Here is a 22,294-nt window from a genome sequence, read left to right as displayed (position 1 = left end):
TTATTATCAGCTGTTTTTCCAATGATGAATAATAATTATCCTTTTTATGTCCTTCAGCGAGTTTTCCCAGGGATGAGACCTAGTGTACAATCGAATTCTTCTATTATAAACCTACTATGTTCTGAATTTCGTGAGAATCGTTAGAGCCGTTTTCGAGATCCAGTGAAATAGAAACATATAAACAGAGATCGCTCGTTTAATAGAATAGGATAAATATAGCCCTGACCACTGTAGAAGACCTGTGGTAAAGAAAAAAGGCTCACATACACTGTACATGGACATCTTGAGTTAACTGGCTTATATGAGAGGTTGTAAGGACATTGCCGTGTAAAGTTAGTCTTGCTACAGTTTTATTATGAGAGCTTGTAACTTGAAGATCAAATTGTTAATGATTGTAAATTATTATTGAATGATCGCGCCGGATGGGTGTGGATTGAGCACCTGGACATACAGAAATCCAGTGTCCTGAAACGGAAGTATCTGGCAGACAAAGAAAACAAATGACTGAGCCAGTCCGTTATGTCTTCTATTCTACACATGTTGAGCCACGCACGATAATTTGTTCAATACGCACTCGAAGCCTGAATACTAGAAATCCACCAAATGACTCTACAGTCAACCAAGTTCAAAAACCTACAACACACGTCTATCCAGAACAACTAAGTAGCTTCTAGAATAAAGAGCTTCGTTTTTATGAGGATGACACCTAATGCTGCGTTTACACTAAAGTTATTGACAAAATGTTTATTTTTCCGTCCTTATAGATTCTATCCTATTATATTAAGCGAGCAATTTCTATATTTATATATCTGGTTATTTTTATATCTGGTTATTTATGTTTTACGGATCTCGAAAACGGCTCTAACGATTTTTACGAAATTTGGAACATAGTAGGTTTATGATATAAAGATTCAACTGCACTAGGTATCATTCTTTGGAAAACTCGCTGAACGACATTACAAGGATAATTCATCCTTGGAAAACAGATGATAATTTCGTCGTCTCTCGATAACAGAAGATGCGTGTGACTGTGTGGGAGAGAGACAGAATTATTTCTAGCTGTGTAATCATAATCAATCAGCGAGAAATTTTATCTAGCTAGACAATTTAATCGATTTGATCAACATAATCTAATTTGTTGACATGACATGATAATCCTCCTAAACTAGAGTATATATTATCATAATTTTCAAAGTTGATCATTATTTGACAATTTCAAGTGATTAGTGAGTGTTATTTTGTTATTCAATTTGGTTTGAATATAATCTAAATTATATTTTTTTTGTTTTCAAATGTTTGAACAAAAAATTGAACCTGAATTCAAGTGTATGGAACATAACCTACTTTCTGGACTATTTATAGTGTATAAATCAAAATTCGGGAAAGAAACAGTTTTGGGCTGTGCCTATTAGTACTTCCCAATCATTTTAAAGAATTGTGTTCGGTTTATCAAAAGTCAATAAATAAATAACAAGCGAAGCTCGGTGCCCCGATATTTAAATTGAACGGAACATGACATATGTTCATCATGTGTATGATAAGTCATGTTCAATCTAATAGAATCTATAAGGATTGAGTTATTAACATTTTGTTGATAACTTTGATGTAACTCCGGCTTAAATGAGCCCAAGACTTTTCTTGTGCACTCGGACTCAATTCAAAATTGCAAGCTATATTAAATAATGTTATTTATGATGCTTGTTTAGCAAACGTCTGGCTAAACAGGTAAACAAAATGAGGTAGCTACAACAATTTATGACCTTCTAGGAATTAAATATTATCTCTTGTTGACTAGTTGCTAAACGAGGATAAAGTGTCTTTGGCATAATTAGCGTAGGCCTACTTTGTATAGGGAAAGATTTCCTAATACAAGCTTGTATTCAAATAAAAGGCATCAGCATTAATAATGTACGTGAAGGATATTAGCAGCCTCGTAAAAATTCAATACTGAAATATTGAATAAGAAATAAATCTCAAATGAATATTTGAGTTTGAGTTACAACCTAGAACTGGATTTCTGTTTAAAAATATCTAAAGATCTTCATTACCTTTCCTGTCATTGACTCATATACAAGGCTTACAAAGGTCCATTCCACAAAAATAAGAGTAATCGATCAAATTCTTTTAAAATAGGATTATATTGTAGAATTTGAATTCTTCTAAAAATAGAATTTCATCACGGCATTAGATTTCTTTTGGTCAATTACATAAGTTAGCACAAAAGTTGATTTCTTGTTGTTGGAGTGATACTTCTCTTGTTGGTTTCTTGTTATTGAAGTTGATAGCAAGGAATGAATAGAAAACCACTACTGATTACAATAATTGACCGAACGTAGTGAGGTCTATGTTTTAACTCGGATTTTCTTTTGTCTGTCTGTATGTAACGCGATTACGGCCAAACGCTTTGATAGAATTCGATGAGATTTGTCAGGAATATTCATTCCTTTTTCAACTGCACGTCCATGTAAACGCAAGGTTTTTCGAAATTTTGCATTTTAAGGATGATATGAAAAGAAAAGGAATTCCTCCATACTCTGATATCACTATATATATATCGTCTACTTTGAAGATAGGATTAATCAGACTATAGAATTATTCATAATCAATCAGCTGACAAGTGGATTATTCATTGCATGCATTACACAGATGTCTGGCCGTGTCTATTTCTGTAAGGTAGGGTTTCAATATTTTTAATGATGCGTGCCCATCAGTATCAATATTCTCACATTTGAAAAACAAATTTAATAGGTGATTGAAAATAAAATAAAAAATGATTAAATGAACTACCTAATGCTGAAGAAATTATAATATTCTTGATTGAAAAAAATAATTTTAAAATAGTTGAGAAATATTTTTATCAGATGAAAAGATTATCACGGAACTGGTTAAATTATCAAATGGGATACAAATTCAAACGTGAAATGAGTTTATTAACATAAGTGAGTTTTTGATCTTGGGGAAAACAAATAACAGTTTTTAAGAGTAAATTATGATTCAACTGTGAATTGTGATTCAACTGAATCAACTAGAACAGGTGACATTAGATACTTGTGGATGAGAAAACTGCGTGAGGTCTACTGTTCACAGAACTACTAGTATAAGTTAGCACGAAAGTTGATTTCTTGTTGTTGAAGTGGTACTTCTCTTGTTGGTTTCTTGTTATTGAAATTCATAGCAAGGAATAAATAGAAAACCACTACTGATTACAATAATAATAAGAGTTTATTTTTCCTGATGATTAATTATCATACGTGATTTAAGACTTTTTTATCCATTATTGGAGTAGACTGTACAGGGTATTGGAATTCACTATGTTGGCGAACTGCACTATTTGTAATTGACCGAGCGAAGTTAGGTCTAAGATTCAAGTCGACGGTTTAGCATTTCTCTTATATTTAAATGTTTATATGTTGCGCATTTACGGCGAAACGCGGTAATAGATTTCCATGAAATTTGACAGGTATGTTCCTTTTTAAATTGCGCGTCGACGTATATACAAGGTTTTTGGAAATTTTGCATTTCAAGGATAATATAGAAGGAAAAAAGGAGCCTCCTTCATACGCCAATATTAGAGTAAAAATCAGTCTATAGAATTATTCAGAATCATAAATCAGCTGTCGAGTGGATTATAAATTGCATGCCATGACGCATGCAATTCATTAGGGGTATTCACAATGTTGGAGTTAGCTGGCTAAGTCGAGCTATTCGCTAACTCCAGCTATTTGCTAAGTCTGTGTTAACTCAATGTTATAATGCTACGTTAGAAAAAAAAATAACAGACGAGATAGCAGATAGCGCAGGTTTGAGTCCGCTAACTCTAGCTATCTCTGTTGAAACGGCAGTCATATGTTTATAATCTTACTTTTTAAAACTAACTTTAAGTTACACAAATTATCCGCTTGGATCGCTACTGCAGTTACCTAATAGCAGATGGTTTTAGATGGGGCGTTCACAATCCAGAGTTAGCAAATAGCACTTTAGCTGGCTAAAACAACATTGTGAATACCCCTAATATCTCAATGTAACTTGGTAAAAAATCAGCAGCTGGGTAGACTATTAATTGCATGCCTCATTTAATGCAATTTTTATGCACTATTAAATGAACTATTGATTGCGTGCAATAACGCATGCAATTAATAACTATTAATAACATAGTATTTTCTCGAACTTTCTCTGCTTTGAACTCGGGCTGTCCTGTTGCCAGTATGTCTTGAAGGAGATTAGCTTCTGTTGTTAGCATTTTTGATACACCAAGCCGAACAGCCATTAGCCGTTTCCACACCGATATCTCGCCGACACGACATACAGACAGGATTTACTCTGATGGACAGTATAAGAGGAGGCTGCTGTTTATAACTGCGCGAGGTCTACTGTTCACAGAACTACTAGTTAATGTGGAGCTTAACATTTTTTTCTTCAAAATAAGAGGAGTAGACGTATATTATCATGAAGTGTACTGAGAGGCTCCTGTAGCAAGTAATAAGCGCGCCTACTGCTTCTGTTACATAAAATACCGGTAATGAGGCTATTTGCCAAGCAGGTGATCGTTTATGATTGGAAGAGTGGTCAGCCTCATTCATTTAGAAGAAATCTGAAAGAGGTTGGAGCACCTGCAGGCCAGCAAGAAGCTGGTTTAGATCTCTTCAAGAGCTTTTACAGGTAGCAGCCTCACAGCTTTTCTGACATCATTAACGATTTGTAAGGCTAGCTTCGCACGCTTTCGGTTTCATTCGGTTCGGTACGTTTTCGGTTCGGTTCGGCTCGTTACCAAAAACGAATGAGGCTTTCATACATGTCAGGTTTTAATTCGTACAGTTCTACTTAGGTATTTTCTTCTCAAACACAGCTGTGTTTGGATTTTCACAGTTCATGCTGGTATATTTAAATATAACAGTTGGTGTTAAATTGTAAGATGTTATTTCTTGAACAACAAAATTTTAAAGTTAATTAAAAATTGTGAATTATTTGAATAGTTTCTTTTTGATTATGTTAATTTTGGAAGTTCAGAGAAATTATTTTTTAAATTGAAAATTTGTTCCTTGTTTTGACACATGGTATAAAAAACTTCATCTCTTCTCTCCATTGATGAAATCATGTAATATTCGTGGAAAAAAAATAAATAAAAATTCTCCCTAAGTTTTAATTTATATCTTTCATATTTTTTTAGCAAACTATTCATTGAGAAAAAATGTTTCTGTGAACTAACAGAAATGAATTGACCATATGATTTTGACTTGGAAATTTTTGAAACAGATAATCACGATATCAGGTTAAAATATAAACAAAAAAGGCAAGCGTGTGTAAAAGACTTTGTTTTTTCCTGTTTCCCTAGCAACGAATTCGAATATAATGGAACTTATTCGTGTCGAGGGGGCGTTCGGTGCTATACGGTTGCAATTCGGTACCGAATTCAAACCGAATCATCGTTTCACACTTATCGGAATTTGCCGAAAACGTATCGAACCGAACCGAACGGAAGTGTGTGAAAGTAGCCTCTCGCTAGCAACGAATTGAAACCTGATGGAATTTATTAGTGTCAAGTGGGCGTTCGGTTCTATGCGGTTTCTATTCGGTACCGAATTCAAACCGAATTACCGTTTAACACTTATCGGAATTTGGCGAAAACGAAACGAACCGAATGAGTGTGAAACTAGCCTAACACATCAATTAAGCGTAAAATATTAAACAGTCTACGTACAGGAGGGTACTTTATTCCGCCTCGTCCAAGAAAGGAGAAATTCAGAAGAAGAAGAAGAAGAGAAGAAGAAGAAGAAGAAGATTCAAGAAGAGGAATATTCTATGTTGATCAATCTAGGCATATCCTTCCTATATGTTAATCTACTTAATGTTGGAGTAAGCAGCTTTGTAGATGAAAATTGATTAAAACATGAACCAAAGTAAACTTAGTTCTAGAAAATCAGTCGGAAGTCAAGATTCGAATTTGTATTGAGTTGAACAAAGCTTTTAGAACAGGACCAAACTAAATAATATTACGATTTCTGTTAAAAAAAAGCAGAAGTTTCTACTCAATAACATTCTATCAAAGAGAACCCAACCAATATCATAAAAATAGGAAAAAATTTCCTATTTCCGCAAATAAGCTGAATTGACGAATGTATGAGGTCAACAATCTCCAACAAAACGCAAGTGTTGCTACAACAGGTGCAACTGTTAACTGTTTTCAATACCTTTTAACTCACTTCTATTATCCTAATTGATTATTGAATATTCGATTATGCATTATCATGATCATCAAACAGAGAAAAAGAGTTTAATCAGTTTATAAATGGTATTTTAAATGAAGTTAACGTAAGTCTCAAAAGGTATTAATAAGTTGGGAACCAATTTCACAAGCGAAAATACACTACTAATATTAGAATGATTTGACAAGTGTGTATTTACAAATTCTAAAGCCTAGGTACCGTATACATAGTTTAACTTTGTAACCTACATGATGTGGTTCACGGTTCATAGTGTTGAGAAAAATTTGGCATACCAAAAAAAGCGTTAAAAAATACGCTGGTTAATATTATGATGAGATTAATAGTGAAGTACCGGTATTTAGATTTTACAACGCAATATTGTCAGTATTTATAATTAATAAATACAAATATAAAACTAGGTATAAACGTCTCAACATTGATTGGTAGGTTCTGGGACATTCTTAATGATTTTTTCGTTGGTAGATTAGGAAGTTTTAGAACATTCTTGGAATATTAATTACTATCAAAACAGAAATATTGATCCCTTATAAATTAACAAATCCCATCTTTCGTCTTATCAAATATGTACTGCACTTAAAACTTCCGTCTTCATGGAAATCATTGCTATTTTCACCAAAGAAAGATTCACTTTAAACTGTAGGCTAAGCATTCCCTATAAACTAGTAGTTCTGTGAACAGTAGACCTCACGCAGTATTCTCATCCACAATATTGAAATCCACCTGTTATTCTCATCCACCTGATTGAAACTATAGACCTTATGAAAATACAGCAATAGACTAGCTTCTCCTTCTCCACACATCTGTGTAATCACTTGTTAGCTGATTTATGATGAATGATTTTATAGTCTGATTTTTACTTTCCTTGCTCTATTACTATAGGTAAGGAAAGTATTGCTTTCCGAAAAAAATTAAGGTACCCCAATTTCTAAATTTCTATACGTCTCAAGGTCCCCTGAGTCCAAAAAACTGGTTTTTGGGTATTGGTCTGTATGTGTGTGTGTGTGTGTGTGTGTGTGTGGTGTGTGTGTGTGTGTGTGTGTGTGTGTGTGTGTGTGTATGAGTGTATGTGCGTCTGTGTACACGATATCTCATCTCCCAATTAACGGAATGACTTGAAATTTGGAACTTAAGGTCCTTTCACTATAAGGATCCGACACGAACAATTTCGATCAAATGCAATTCAAGATGGCGGCTAAAATGGCGAAAATGTTGTCAAAAACAGGGTTTTTCGTGATTTTCTCGGAAACGGCTCCAACGATTTTGATCAAATTCATACCTAAAATAGTCATCGATAAGCTCTATCAACTGCCACAAGTCCCATATCTGTAAAAATTTCAGGAGCTCCGCCCCATCAATGCAGATAGATTCCCAATTATCAGGCTTCAGATACAATTGAAACAAAAAAAAAATCAAGTGGAGTAGATTGAGCATGAAAATCTCTACAATTGATATTCAGTAACATTTTCACCTAAAATTGAGAATAAGCTTTAAATTCGAGAAAATGTGATTATTCAATTGCAAATTACTGTTGATTCTATTAAATCATTCACTATGAAGAGATAGCAGACCTCATGTGTGTCTCCAGCGTTATTGTAATTGTTCAATTATACTCTGTCCAGACTGCCATGAGCGCTGAAAGATTAAGCCGACCCTCGCTCCCCCACGCGCACACGCCCGGCCTACCTGCGCCATTGATATACTATGTATACTACGTAGTATACAGGTAAACAGACTGTCCCATTACTCACACACACAAAAGGAGACTGCGCTTGTGTGTGTGAGTAGTAGGAGGGTCGGCCTAATCATTCAGAGCTCATGCCTATTTGGACTAAGTATAGAGGCTAAATTCTAGGTTGAATAGTGACAGTAATCAGTGGTTAAATGCCTCCTCAAGCCTAATGATTCACCCTTCCCCCACATTCAGCAAAATTTAGCCAAAACCATCCCTTTCTCATAAATATGAGGAAAAAGTCGCCAGACATTTTGAACACCTCCGACCTTTTTTGGAACCCAAGGTTTGTTTTGGAGATAAGATAGCAAAGTAATAATAATAATAATAATAATAATAATAATATAATGGACGCTGAGATGGTTGTCTGTCTAGCTTTATATTATATAGTATAGTAGTTTGAAAAATTAATGTCTATTGCTTTCAGAATCGATAATTCTATTATAAATAGAGATCAAGATTGAGAAACTATTTTAAATCTGATCAAATCGATACACTCATGAAATTCTGAGTTGATATTTCACGAGAAACATGCATGTGATAATTGGCTGTCAGTAATTCAAGAGGTTTGTTTTGCACAGAATTTCTCAAGTGGATTCAACACTAGCCAACGACTACGTGTCAGAGCTCTATTGGTATTCAATTCAATTGAGAAATAGTCTGATTTTTCTAAGATAGAAAAGAGTTTGACCTTAAATGCAAAACTTTTGTTCCACCTATTGCTAATCAGTTTGATGAGATTTAATGCAGTTTTTTAATGATGGTCGTCATATCTAACTGTCTTTGTAAATTGATATCTGATTAATGTTTCACTCTTTTCGAGTTCAGTCTGTTATTCAGTTCTAGTCCAGATTCAGTTCGTTTGAATAAATTACTTGCAGTTAGTATTTCAGTCGATTGGGAAAATATGAAGTAAATACAGTTTTCCTACAGTTACGTTGAAAAGTGGCCATTGCTGCACTGATTACAGAACGCAAAGAATCACTTTTCCGCTCTAGTGCGGGAAAAATTTTTCTGCACTCCAGATTTGCAACATGGCAACGCAAAATACTTAGTAGGTTATATGGAGCAACAGTGCAGCAAAATCAAAATGAAGTTGGTAACAGTGACTGGGCTGCTATAGTGAGCAGACGTGCAACGAAGCACAACGCGCTAATATTATTCATTATATATTATAACCAAGGACAACGAGGACTTAAGGATTTTAGGATTAAGGTTTTTATCAATAATAAATTACACAGAAAAACATTTGATGCTTTCAGGCAATTTTACCCATATTACCCACTTTTCATATTCAATGGTAACTGTAGGAAAACTTAATGTGAAATACGTGCGCAAAGTTCCTCTGCTGCACTCAAGAAACCATTCCGCCCTCGCCTACGGCTCGGGCGTAATAGTATATTTCGCACCTAGGGTCGAAAATGTACGTTTTCCGGCTCGAGATCGCGGTTTTCAAGTTCGAGACAAAGTCGAGAACTTGAAGCGTTCGAGAGCCGGAAAAACATTTTTGCCCGTGTTGCGAACGCTATTTTTCGCCACACCAAAAAAAACTTCCCAATATAAAAGAAATGAAAATAAATAAAATTCAAACAGCCTATTTTGATAGTTTGAATCTTGGTTATGACAACTTTTACTGTCGATTAATTTCAATATTACTAATTAATAATTTACAATAGTGACCATATTTTTATACTATTGATATTTCGAATAATTGTTTGAATTTTTATAGCTCGCGCTTTGCGCCCGGTGCAATATCTCATGGATAGATGGATAAATAGAATTTTCATTACTATTTTGAAATAATCTGATGAAAAAATTAATATAATTGCATATTTCAGTTTTGTCCCAAAATATATCTAAAAAATTGATTGAAATTTAAATTACGGTAACTAATATAAAAAAATAGCTAATAAAAGTCGAAATTCATCGACAAAAAAAATTGTCATTGACCGAGATTCGAACCTAGATCATGCTTGTTATTCAGCTTTGAGTTCTGATGTGTTACGCCTTTACACCCTCGGCCATTGAGTATCGTTGAACATGTGGGCCTGACTGATAACACTTAGCATATACACGTAATACTAGACTTCTAAAAAAGTTTACTCCACTCCTAAAAAGCGTAGGCCTACAACAGACTTTGGCTCATGACTTATATTATAAAAATTAATATTATTATCTGTCTCACAATAAAATTTTCACTCTGAATTAAGTCAGTAACGTATGTAGGCTACTATAATATAGTGTATAGATTTGAAGCCGTTTGCCGGCATTTTCACAACAAAATATTGCTCTGAAAATAGTTAAATCATAGAGAAAACATTCGAAGATTCAATCTTGAGTGGGCCTAATGTTTTCTCTATATGGTTGAATATTGAAGAAAAAATATCTAAGAGTTTTAATAATGAATTATGGAAAAATTACTAGGAATTTTTCAGTCAAGGCTGAGTTTCACCAGTAGGCTTACCTTGAACTTCAGATCTTTGCTTATTTTCTTATTATTATTGTTGATTGTATTGCATTAAGAGTGGAATTCGATAATAAAAAAACAATTATTACTCTACCTCACTTTTAAATATTGATACAATTATTGCACTTTTGATTTCAAATTCGATTCTTCACTTTTAAATACTTGCGATACACGTACCTTTCTGACAATGGACATGCAGCAAACATTATATTGTTGAGGCTATGGAAATATCATCGTATTCTATTGTTTGATATCAAAAAAGAATAATAAATATAAATTATGAAACAGTAATTTATAAAATATATTATAGACATAATACCGCGATTCACAATACATAATTATATAACTTAGATTATTCAGTCGTTATGAGATTATCTCTCTATGATTTTTGTGAGATCGACAATCAAGCTGTTATTCAAGGTCATTTTACAGCCTAGGGCCGTAAAGTTTTACCGGCCTGGTCGGAAAACAATTACTTTCGGCCTCCATATAACGCACGTAAACCAGCTCATTACATCCAAGTGTGGCGAAAACGTTTCTTTCGGTGCAGCAAACTCTCACTTTGCGCACTAGTTGCACAAATAACTATTTATATTCACTTTGAAAATATAAGTTCGAACTGTCAGCATTGTTGAAGGAAATCAATGCGCTGATGTTAGGCCTAATTCATGCATTCATTCATTTATTGTATAAAACACTATAATCATAATACAATTAATTATGATATTGGAGGAAAAACTAGGCTGAGCCTGTGCTATTTCTCTCCAAAAATTTAAAAGTAGTTGAATTAAAAAGTCATTTGGAGTGAATTTCACAAAAATTAAAATTATCAATACAAGTAATGATTAGAGGAAAAGTCAAGAGTATATAGTCTACAATAATGTAATGAATGTTTTTGTGATTTTTCTGGCTTCAGATTTATCAAGTTTTTTTAACATTTTTCAATTTATTAATGCATTTTCAAGTGTAATAATAATTTGTTTCATCTTTCTGATCAACCGAGATACAAAATTTTTAGTATAATGTATATTTGGACTGTAAATTTTTGTGAGCTTTATAAAAGTGTTTTCATAACCTCATCATTTGGACTATTTTTATCAAAATTGGGGAGAGGAACAGTTTTGGGTTTATCCTGTTGATTCTCTCCTAATCATTAATTTGATGTTATGATTAAGGAATGTAATAAATAATCTTGGAAACTAAAATTCATAGACTAGGAGGGAACATAATGTATATTCAGATCAAGATAAACAGAAAGATGATGAAGGAAGCAGTTTGTGAGAGAACACAAGGGATGTAACTTAAAAAAATATATTTTTTAAAACTTCATGAATTAACGATAACGAAATATTCAGTGATTTTCAACTTGAATAATAGTTCTGAACACTATCGAACATAATAATTATTATAGGCTACATTTAGAGCATAATACTATAAAAAAACTATGAACATATTATTGATTTACACATAGTAACTTATTAATTATTATTGAATACGCATATTATTTATTTTAAATTGTAGCCTATTATCAATTCTAAGAAATCTTTTGGCAATATTTTAACTCTAAGGTTGTTTTTAAGGGTTTAAAGTTCGTCTTTTAGCATGTATATTCTTCTTCTCCCAATCTCTTAATTATAATTGAAATTTCCATATCATATGTTACTATAGAACTATAATCTAGATAGAGTACCTCTTCGAAACAGTTGTTAACTGGCAACTAAATTAATATTTTGTCAGGTTGGCATTAAGTTGAGTTGACTTTGTTAGGTTGGCACCAGTTGAAGATTTGAATGCATTTATCGCGGAAAAATTGATTGGGCACTGCTACTTCATCCTGGGAATTTTATATTACTAGCAGTCAGGCTCGCTTCGCTCGCCATATCCGTTTAGCCAGCCGTTTAGTCTGGACACCCGACTGGATTGTCCTAACATATGATAAAAATGCCCAAATGAAAAATGCAGGCGAGCGAAGCGAGCCTGCTGATCTCATTCTCGGACGATCCAGTCGGAGGTCCAGGGGGCGGAGCCCCTGGCTAGACGGATATGGCGAGCGAAGCGAGCCTGACGGCTAGTTATTAACATTTTGTTAATAACTTTGGTGTAAACCCTGGGTAGTTTGACGTTTAGTCGATTTCCTTTGTGCTCGAACCCTGTGTCCCACTGATATTGTTATAGATAACAATAATCCACAGAATCAAGATGATTATTCATTACTGATGAAACGATCGCTATCGTGTTGAATGCTTTTTGTTGAGAAACGTTTTACTAAATTATTGCTCATGGCAGTAGAGTTTTGCAATTTCCTAAAAAATGCAAATTAGTAAATTTTTACCAACCAACTTTCACAAGATCCACTTTCTGTTTGCTGATTTGCAAGATTAGTTTATTTGACCCAATTATCGTGGAGCTACAGCAAACTTGCATCTTTGATGGATATTGTGAAGAGGCGACCTTGGAAAACGTTCGCTCAAAATATAATCTATGATTTGTATGGCGCCGTTGATAATGTTAGGCCTACTGGTATGAGTCACATAATAGGCCTATAGGCGGCTGCTGTATTTGAAACGCTCCAGAATACAAAGTCTAACCTCGCTTTACGATTGAGCATTGTATTCCTAATCCTTCCTAATGTTATTGCAAACAGAGGTCTCAGAGGTCTGATGGTCATCCTGATGGAAAAGGCCCACAATATAAGATGCGAGAAGCTGAGAAACTCTCATCAACAAATATGTCAATCATCTATTTAAATCAAAATGATATTCAAATTTGTAAATCTGACAGGGAAGAAGGAACGGTATTCCACAGTATTTGGATCTTCTGTAATTCATATTGTATTAATATTTCGATTTGAGTATAGTAATCATATTCGAAACAAGAAACTCATAAAAAGGAAACAATGATCAACGGTCAGAACAATAAAATAAACGAAAGTAAAACACTCAAATCCATTCATACAAATTCTAGTTTTTTGATATGAACAAACGTTTTATTATCTGTAATAGGTAATTGAATATCCAATCAAATAAAATTTCCTACCCTCTTCTGAATCTTTTTTATAAACCATTGTGAGTCCCAGATTTACACCTCTCGCTCTCCTAGAAAAGAGAGCGAAGGATTGACTCAATAGAGCTTACGCCTATGTTGATTTTTATCATTGACCGAGCGAAGTGAGGTCTAAGATTCAAGTCGACGGTTTGGCATTTCTCTTAATGTTTAAATGTTTATTGACCGAGCGAAGTGAGGTCTAAGATTCAAGTCGACGGTTTGGCATTTCTTTTAATGTTTAAATGTTTATATGTTGCGCATTTACGGCGAAACGCGGTAATAGATTTTCATGAAATTTGACAGGAATGTTCCTTTTTTAATTGCGCGTCGACGTATATACAAGGTTTTTGAAAATTTTGCATTTCAAGGATAATATAAAAGGAAAAAGGAGCCTCCTTCATACGCCAATATTAGAGTAAAAATCAGACTATAGAATTATTCATCATAAATCAGCTGACAAGTGATTACACAGATGTGTGAAGAAGCCAGTCTATTGCTGTATTTCCATAAGGTCTATAGTTTCAATCAGGTACTTGTGGATGAGAATACTGCGTGAGGTCTACTGTTCACAGAACTACTAGTAATCAACAACGTTGTGGATATCAGCTAATGAAAAATTAAATACGGTATTATAATATTATAATCATCATCATCAGATGATATATATTAAATACATATTAAATCACATCAGATGATGATGATACATAATATACTAGTAGTTCTGTGAACAGTAAACCTCGCGCAGTTATAAACCACAGCCTCCTCTTATACTGTCCATCAGAGTAAATCTTGTCTGTATGACTTGTCGGCAAGATATCGGTGAGAAAACGGCTAATGGCTGTTGGGGTTGATGTATCAAAAATGCTAACATCAAAAGCTAATTTCCTTCAAAGACATACTGGCCCGCCCGACTTGAACGCAGAGATAGGTCGAGAGAAATATGTTATTTAGTCTATGTTGACTATTTAGACTCTGTTGAGAGGTCTATGTTATTTTAGTAATCAATTGCATGCGTCATTGCATGCAATTAATAGTCCACATGACAGCTGATTTTTTACTAAGTTACATTGAGATATTAATTGAATGCAATTAATAATCCACGCGACTGCTGATTTATGATGAAAAATTCTAAATTCTGATTAATTCTATCTTCAGAGAAGATGATATATACAGTGATATCGGAGTATGGAGGAAATTCCTTTTCCTTTCATATTATCCTTAAAATGCAAAATTTCAAAAAAACCTTGTGTTTACATCGAAGCACAGTTGAAGAAAGAATATTCCTGCCAAATCTCATAGAATTCTATCAACGAGTTTGGCCGTAATCGCGTTACATACATACAGACAGACAAAAGAAAATCAGAGTTAAAACAGACCTCACTACGTTTGGTCAATTATTATCAGATACTGTGTCATCTTTAGAGATTAAGAATATGCGGGTCTACAGTATATAAGCACCATTTCCCATAGCCTATCTATTATTTAGATTTCTCTACAAATAAACGCTTTTAATGTGATGTTAAACACCATCAACAATGGTTCATTCGTTCATTTGAAAGCGTAAGATTATTTTTGTTAATGGTTATTTTTAGAAGAAATAAACTACCAAGTTTGCCTAATGAATAAGAAGAGCAATATGCATAGAGAAGTTCTACGGAATATCAAGTTGAGTTCATTGAGAGAAACTTTAACAAAACTAGTACATCGTTTGAAGAAGAAAACTATTATCGTTTGTTGGAGTCATGAAAGATTTGAAACTATCATCATTTTCATTACCCACGCACAAGCCTGGAGGTTGTGAGCATCACCCTCAGCTATAAAAACCTTGATTGTCCACTTAAAGGATGCCTTGTACCTTCCCCTTCCAATGGTAACACTTGACACTTGGGATTTTGTTTGGATAGGTGACCGAGAATCTTTTCACTGCAGGCCACAGCTTAACCACATCTCATTCAAGTGGAGGCTTTTGAAAAACATCAAAGATCAAAGGACATACCACTGGATAGCACAACCACAAATGAACTCGATTGGCTTACAAAGCACATTTATCAAGATTTTTGGAGAGAAATAGTACAGGCTCAGCCTAGTTTTTCCTCCATGTCATAATTGTATTATGATTATAGTATTTTATACAATAAATGAATAAATAAATAAATAAAAATTCTTATGAATGTGTTGAATAAAAGTTCTCATTAGATCTTAGTTCTCAGAATTAAGTTTGTTTTTCGGTAATTCTTCAAAATTATATTTTCAATGTGAATATTTCCTATTTCAGTTATAATAAAGTGAAATATTTCTTTTATGTTTAGTTTTGAAGCATCTAAATTTGAAAATCTACTTTGTGAAAATACTTGCTGAGGACTGAACATTTTGTGAATTGAAGAACTACAAGACTTAACCTAATTCGGACTATGTGTTATCTAAATTTGGGAGAGGAATAGCACAAGGTTACCTTATTTTTCCTCTTCCTATCATTTTGATAATGTACTTATTGTATAAATGAATGAAGATTGGAAATTTGTCGTAATGAAGTTCTGTATTCAGCAATATCACATTATATTGTTATCGAACCACGATAAAATGTTCGTTGGTAGTGTAGATGGATACTTTGTGATGTTAATTCGATGAACAATAAGTATTAATAATATTGTACTGTTCATTATTTATAATACAAATTACCATACCCATATTATTGGCTATAATATCTAAAGCAGCAAGTTACCAAAGGGATCCAGATCTACATTCAACTGAAAGTACCTACAGCTATTGACAGAAAACGATGGAAAGCTGTCTACCAATAGAATGATTGAAGCTAAAGAAAAAGATTGGTAGCTACCCATATTATTGATTTATCTAATCCATAAATACAGGTAGATACAGATGAAGGTGTAATCTAATCGATGTGTACAATATAATTATGTTGACTACGGTACTAAATTTTATAACAATTTATTGTCAATTTATGTTAATATTATCCGATATTATTATTGACACTTTGTGTGATTGATTCTCTCAATATTACAAGTGTTAAAACACACTTTTCCCTCATTCAAGTGGCCAATTAATTGATTAATAATTGCATGATCATCGGTATAAGTATATGATCTTTACAATCGATAAAGCAACGGTTTGTAAGTGTTTTCAATAAATATTTTACTATAATGAGATTTACTTGAAACTCTCAGAGCCGGTTGCACAAAAGACCTTTTTTGTAAGACAGCTTCTCTGATTGGTTCTCGTGGAGTTAATCACGATTAAAATTCAACCGGCGTTTGTGCAACCGGCACTCAGCAATTATGCTAGAACATGAAGACAGTATAATGACATTCAACCAATAATGAAAACATAAATGCAATAATGACAGTATAATGACATTCAACCAATAATGAAAGTTTAGTGGAGTGTTTCCACAGAGATGAAACCAATGCATTGTCAATTCAGACTAAAGGGTTCCTGGGAGAATGGAAATAGAACCTCATATGTAGCATATTATGCTTGCCACAATGCCTGGTTCACTTCTTTTGTAATGAAGACAAAAACTCAGACATTTAACATGTTGTGAACCTACGCCGACCACGTGGACTACTCAGAATAATTTGGAACATCAGGTTCGGCTTTCAACATTCCAGAACCGTTTACAAGCATGCATTCTGGCCGTAAAGCTTTGAAGCTTTCATTTTCTTATCGACTATGAGATTCTTGGAGAGTCCGGTCTCACGGGATGATATCAAGATGAACGGAAACACTTCACCACCTACGAATTCGTTAAACTAATCAACTGATTGATCAAATAAAGAAGATCTCATAAAAACCCAGCAAGTAGAGAATTTTTCATAGAGTGCGATGTGAAAACTTTTTTGAATTTTCATTCCAGATAAATCTATGATGAACCAGTACTGGTATTGAAATGAGACTTTCTATTCCACTCAATAGGTTGACTATCAAAACAACTTAGCCAACTGATTACTAAATTAACTTGAAAAATCCAATCAGTCCATTTGGGCTTCGAAATACTGAAGTGGCAAAAATAAGAATAATAAAACTTAAATAAGTATAAACTTAATTATTTATTTATTTATTAGAACAGTCACAAACACGATATTTGGAAAGAGAAACAGGCAATTGCCCAAAACTTCTTCAATTCCTTGATTTTGGCACATAAATAGTCCAAAGTGAGGTTAAGTTTAAAATTTCTGTTTTCACCAAGATTAACACTCGGAGAATACGTATTCGAGATATGACTGATGAATTTTGAATTTCGAAGGGTTGATAAGAGCCGGAAATAACACTAAACAATCCGAAAGTTTCAATAATATTGAAATAAACTTAAAAATTTTGAGCAGAAAAATTAAAACTACTATCACTGCAACTATCAGCTGTTTTTTTATATATAAAAATTATATTAAATTAATAATAAACTTGAATAAGAATAATTGTGTACGGTACTGTACTAGATATTGCATATTACAGGAAACAAACGTACAGTAGGCGTACACAGTATATTATTTTATAAGATTAGGTATATTCTATTCACTTTTACAGTTGGCTACACTACCTAACTTCATACGTGATGGGGATGGCTGGAGTAATTCTTTGTCTGTAGTATAGGCTACTGATAATAGAGTAGGAATATAGGTAATCTTTTTTTTACACAATACGGTATTGAAAGTAAATATAAAAGAAAATTGTCTCGATTGGAGAAGTTAGTCAAGTGGAAAATCATGAATTTCAATACTGGTAGTCTCTCATCGTTGCTTCTTCAATCTCAAATAATGAATGAATCAATATCATATAATAACTATTGAACTGTCGGTCCCGGCTGATGTTGTATAACAGTCATGAGGCCCATTCATGGCTCAATTGATAAATTCAGGATAGGTGGTAACTTGCTGTAAGGGACTCCTCACCAACAAAACCATACAAATTTTTCTTTTCACCATAGAAAGGTCTCACTTTTCGATTGGGGGTGTTAAAAGTGTTACAACTCTCTATTCTTGAGCAAATCAACAGGACTAGACCTGAATGCATCAGTGGGACTGAAATATGAATTGGAATTCAAATACCAGGAACATCTTTAGCTTGAACCTTGTAATATTGTAATACATAATATTTCATTCATGAATTCAAGCTTGGAAGCAACCTCAAATTTATTTTATTCACAAAGAAAAAATAAAAATCCAAGTAGGTACCCTTTTTTTTAATTGTTTATTTACATGTTTTGGCCATGATGCCATTATTATTTTAAGAGTACCTAGCCCTAACGGAAAAGGATATTTTTTATTCAACTTTGAAAGTAGTTTGGCTTGTGAAATGAGCAGAAAACGTCCATGACTACGGTACCGATCATTAAAACTTGGAGTCCTTCATCAAATTCATAGCTCTTCTGGGCTGAGCGACCTACTGGCAGCACAACACTGGCGATCAAGATCAATTTCACACTAAAGCTCCAATATTCTAAAGATTTAATACAGACTTGTAGGCCTATATTACGCTTCATGGACTACGAAAGAATTCTGCTCAGTGCCAAGCCCATAATGAATAAACAAAGGTATTTGAGCAGCACCTTCTGCGCAGTCTCACATATTACAGGAAAGTTGGTTCTTCCAGCATGAATCTAGGTGTAACAAGTGGGTGGCACAAGGAATACTTTTGTAATAAGTTTGTACTTACGGTGAGAAGGCCAACAAGTCCGTTTATGTAATGCAGACGCTGGAACACAGAACAATAGAACTCCTCACAAGTGGAAAAATAATCCCACAGTTTTACAAACTGTGACTGAGTTTAGTAGAGACGACACTGCTGACTGTTGTCTGGCTCTCTGGCTGTGCAACAGTAGAGTGAACTACGTCACGCGGGTTGGGTTCGAAAACGTGTTTTCTCTTTGAATTCAACTGACAGGTATCACATAGAGACAAGAGACAACGGAGAGCTTGAATGCACCGATCCCCCACCACTGCGACTGAGGCTCCATCATCAATCCCACCACAGTTCCATCTCGCAGTTTGTGGAACTGCGCGGCAAATTCAAATAATCGTGGAAAGTTTATTGGAATGACTGGTAGACTGGAGTTATTGCTATGAAGACGTAGATTTGCAAAGTTAAGGGATTTACAGATCAAAGGATCCTAATACAACACATTAGTTACTCAAAAGAATGGAGAAAACCAAGTAGTCAAGAACTGTTCAGGATGTAGTTCAAGAAACTTTGAATAAATATTTATGCAAGGGAGGCGGAGTCGAGAAGACCTATTTAGAACTTAGATATTGCTAAGAGGTATTGATTTGCAAAGATAGGGGATTTACAGATCAAAGGATCCTACAGCACATTGATAATATTTGACGGCTTAAATTATATATTCAGGCGGTGGGACCTTCCCGCAAGGGACTCCCCACCAACAAAAGCCATACCGTACGAATTTACTTTTTTAATATAGCACATTAGTTACTCAAAAGAATGGAGAACCCAAAATAGTCAAAACTGTTCAGGATGCAGTTCATGAAACTATGAATAGAAATATGCAAAGGAGAAAGAGTCGAGGAGACCAGAATTTAGAACTTGTTTTTCCGATTGCATGAAGAGAAACCCTGTTTTTGGAGACACGAATATCAGATCGAAATATTTTTGAAACGCTCTTCATACTCTTGTAAAAGCTTTATAGCTTCAGTTTCAATTCTTGGTGAATTGTTGAATTAGTTAGCTTATATTAATTTGTAAAAAAAACCTTAACTCCAGATATATTAGTGATTTATCAATTTTTAGAAATGTATCTTCTTAAATAGCAAAAGGTTTGCAAAAGTAGAAGATTCACAGATTTCAAACTACTCAAGAATTAAAAATTTTATTTTTAAGATATTCTTCAATTTAGTGTAGAGAAACCCCTGTTTCCAGTTTCAATGTAAAATATCAGATCAAAATATTTTTGAAACGCTCTTCATACTTGTAAAAACTTCATAGCTTCAGTTTCAATTCTTGGTGAATTGTTGAATAAGTTAGCATATGTGAAATAAACCTAACCTCTAGAAATATTGGTGATTTCTCAATTTTTAGAAATTTATCTTCTTAAATAGCAAAAGGTTTGCAAAAGTAGAAGATTTTCAAATTTCAAACTATTCAAGAATTAAACATTTTCTTTGAAAATATTTTTAAATTTCATGTAGAGAAACCCCTGTTTTCAGTTTCAATGTCTATGGAAATTTATAGTTATCTCAGTTTCAAGTTCAAATTTGAATGGGTCTTCTAAAAAGTGGTTATTTTGGCTTATTTCCCAATTATAAAAAGATCTTTATAATCAAAGAGACTAAAAAATAGGAAGTAACATTAGATGTCACATATTGATGAAACAAGGTGCAGGGGCCTTATAGCTGATCGCATTTATAAAATAAATAGGAGAAGCACCGTTCTTGTCTTGTCATAGTCTTAATACTGGTGAAAATTAAAAAATATCATTTTTAAAATTTAGTTCTTGAGAATTTGAGAATGTGTTCACAAACACATCTCTTTCTGTCCCACTTCACCAACATTCTACTGTAGGGAGGTCAGGCTTCAGACACGTTATTCAAACTCATTTGGCAAAAAGAAAATAAACAATTTACTCATACACATACATACATGTGCAAAAATAAAAATAAAATGTGCATAATACAATTGCACATACATGCATTATACATTAAGAAGAGAAACTGAACCTACTATAATATTTCTAAGCATCAAAAAAGTTGCTTGAAAAATCTTTAAAACAGACAGTATTTGAAAGTTTAAAATATGGATTTAGAATTTTGATCAAAACTGAAATTGTTTCCAAATTATTATTCTTGCAATGTATATTTTTTGTGGTACAATGAATGTGATAGGTGGCTTTTAGTTGGTGCAAACCATCAAATGAAGATATCTTCCCAATCAATAAATGAAAGTATTATCTATAAAATAGAATTCCTTAGGTATAGAATAACCTCCCAATAGATTACAGCTAAAAATGCATAACCATAATGAAGTCTCTGTGGACTGCTCTTGCAAAGTTATAGAAAAAGTTGAAAAAATTAAATACTTAGGTATAATTATAGATCAAAACTTGAAATGGAATGCACATATACTTCACCTTTGCTCAAAATTAAAATATCTGACTTATATTTTCTACAAAATCAATAAAATTAAACATCCAAGTATTATTAGAAACATTTATTTTGCTTATGCACACTCTTTATTTCAATATAGCATTGAGGCATGGGGGGCAGCTCAGGATACTCACTTCAATAAACTTTTTGTTCTACAGAAACATATTATCAGAGCAGCCCTGGGAAGACCGAGAATGTACCCTAGTAGACTACTATTTAAAGAAATTGATTTACCAACATTGAGACAAACATACGTAACTAACGCAATTCTGTACATTAATAAAAACAAAGACAAATTCACTACTCGTAATACACCATATCTAATACGTCCAAATGTTTTCAATACCTACAATAACCTATTCACTAGACTTACATCTTGCAAGCACCAATTGACCTTCTATTGCCATAGAATAATAAATTGTCTACCTGAAAAATTCATTCTAAATAGAATTACTAAGTGTTTAATTTATGAAATAAGAGAGTGGGTATGTAGGAAAGTTTACTTCGGACTTGAGATTTCAGAAGATTAATTGACTTTTTGTTCTAGTGCTTACATTGTTATATTGTACATACATTTATATTCTAGTGTTTATATTGCATATTGTTTCTTCTGGTACTAATCAAATTGTCTTAGACATCCATCCTAATTACCTTTAATATTTTGAACTTTCTTCCAGAGCTCAAGCATTAGCTTTTCTGGGAGAGCTCATTATTTCAA

The 22,294-nt window shown here is 33.5% G+C and overlaps 1 protein-coding gene across 1 annotated transcript in view; it reads right to left on the bottom strand.

The window, feature by feature from the left end:
• Positions 1-19,421, bottom strand: part of LOC111055783 (leucine-rich repeat-containing protein 15) — a 31,681-nt gene extending 12,260 nt beyond the window's left edge. Inside the window, exon 1 of the mRNA XM_022343066.2 lies at positions 19,136-19,421. The gene's annotated coding sequence lies outside the window, so the exon portion shown is untranslated. The remainder of the gene's footprint in view (positions 1-19,135) is intronic.
• Between the last annotated feature and the right edge of the window lie 2,873 nt (positions 19,422-22,294).

The sequence above is a fragment of the Nilaparvata lugens genome, chromosome 1 (genome assembly GCF_014356525.2).
Source record: "Nilaparvata lugens isolate BPH chromosome 1, ASM1435652v1, whole genome shotgun sequence".
NCBI lineage: Eukaryota > Metazoa > Arthropoda > Insecta > Hemiptera > Delphacidae > Nilaparvata > Nilaparvata lugens.
Note: the sequence above shows the minus strand (reverse complement) of the source record. Positions and strands in the feature narration are given on the sequence as shown.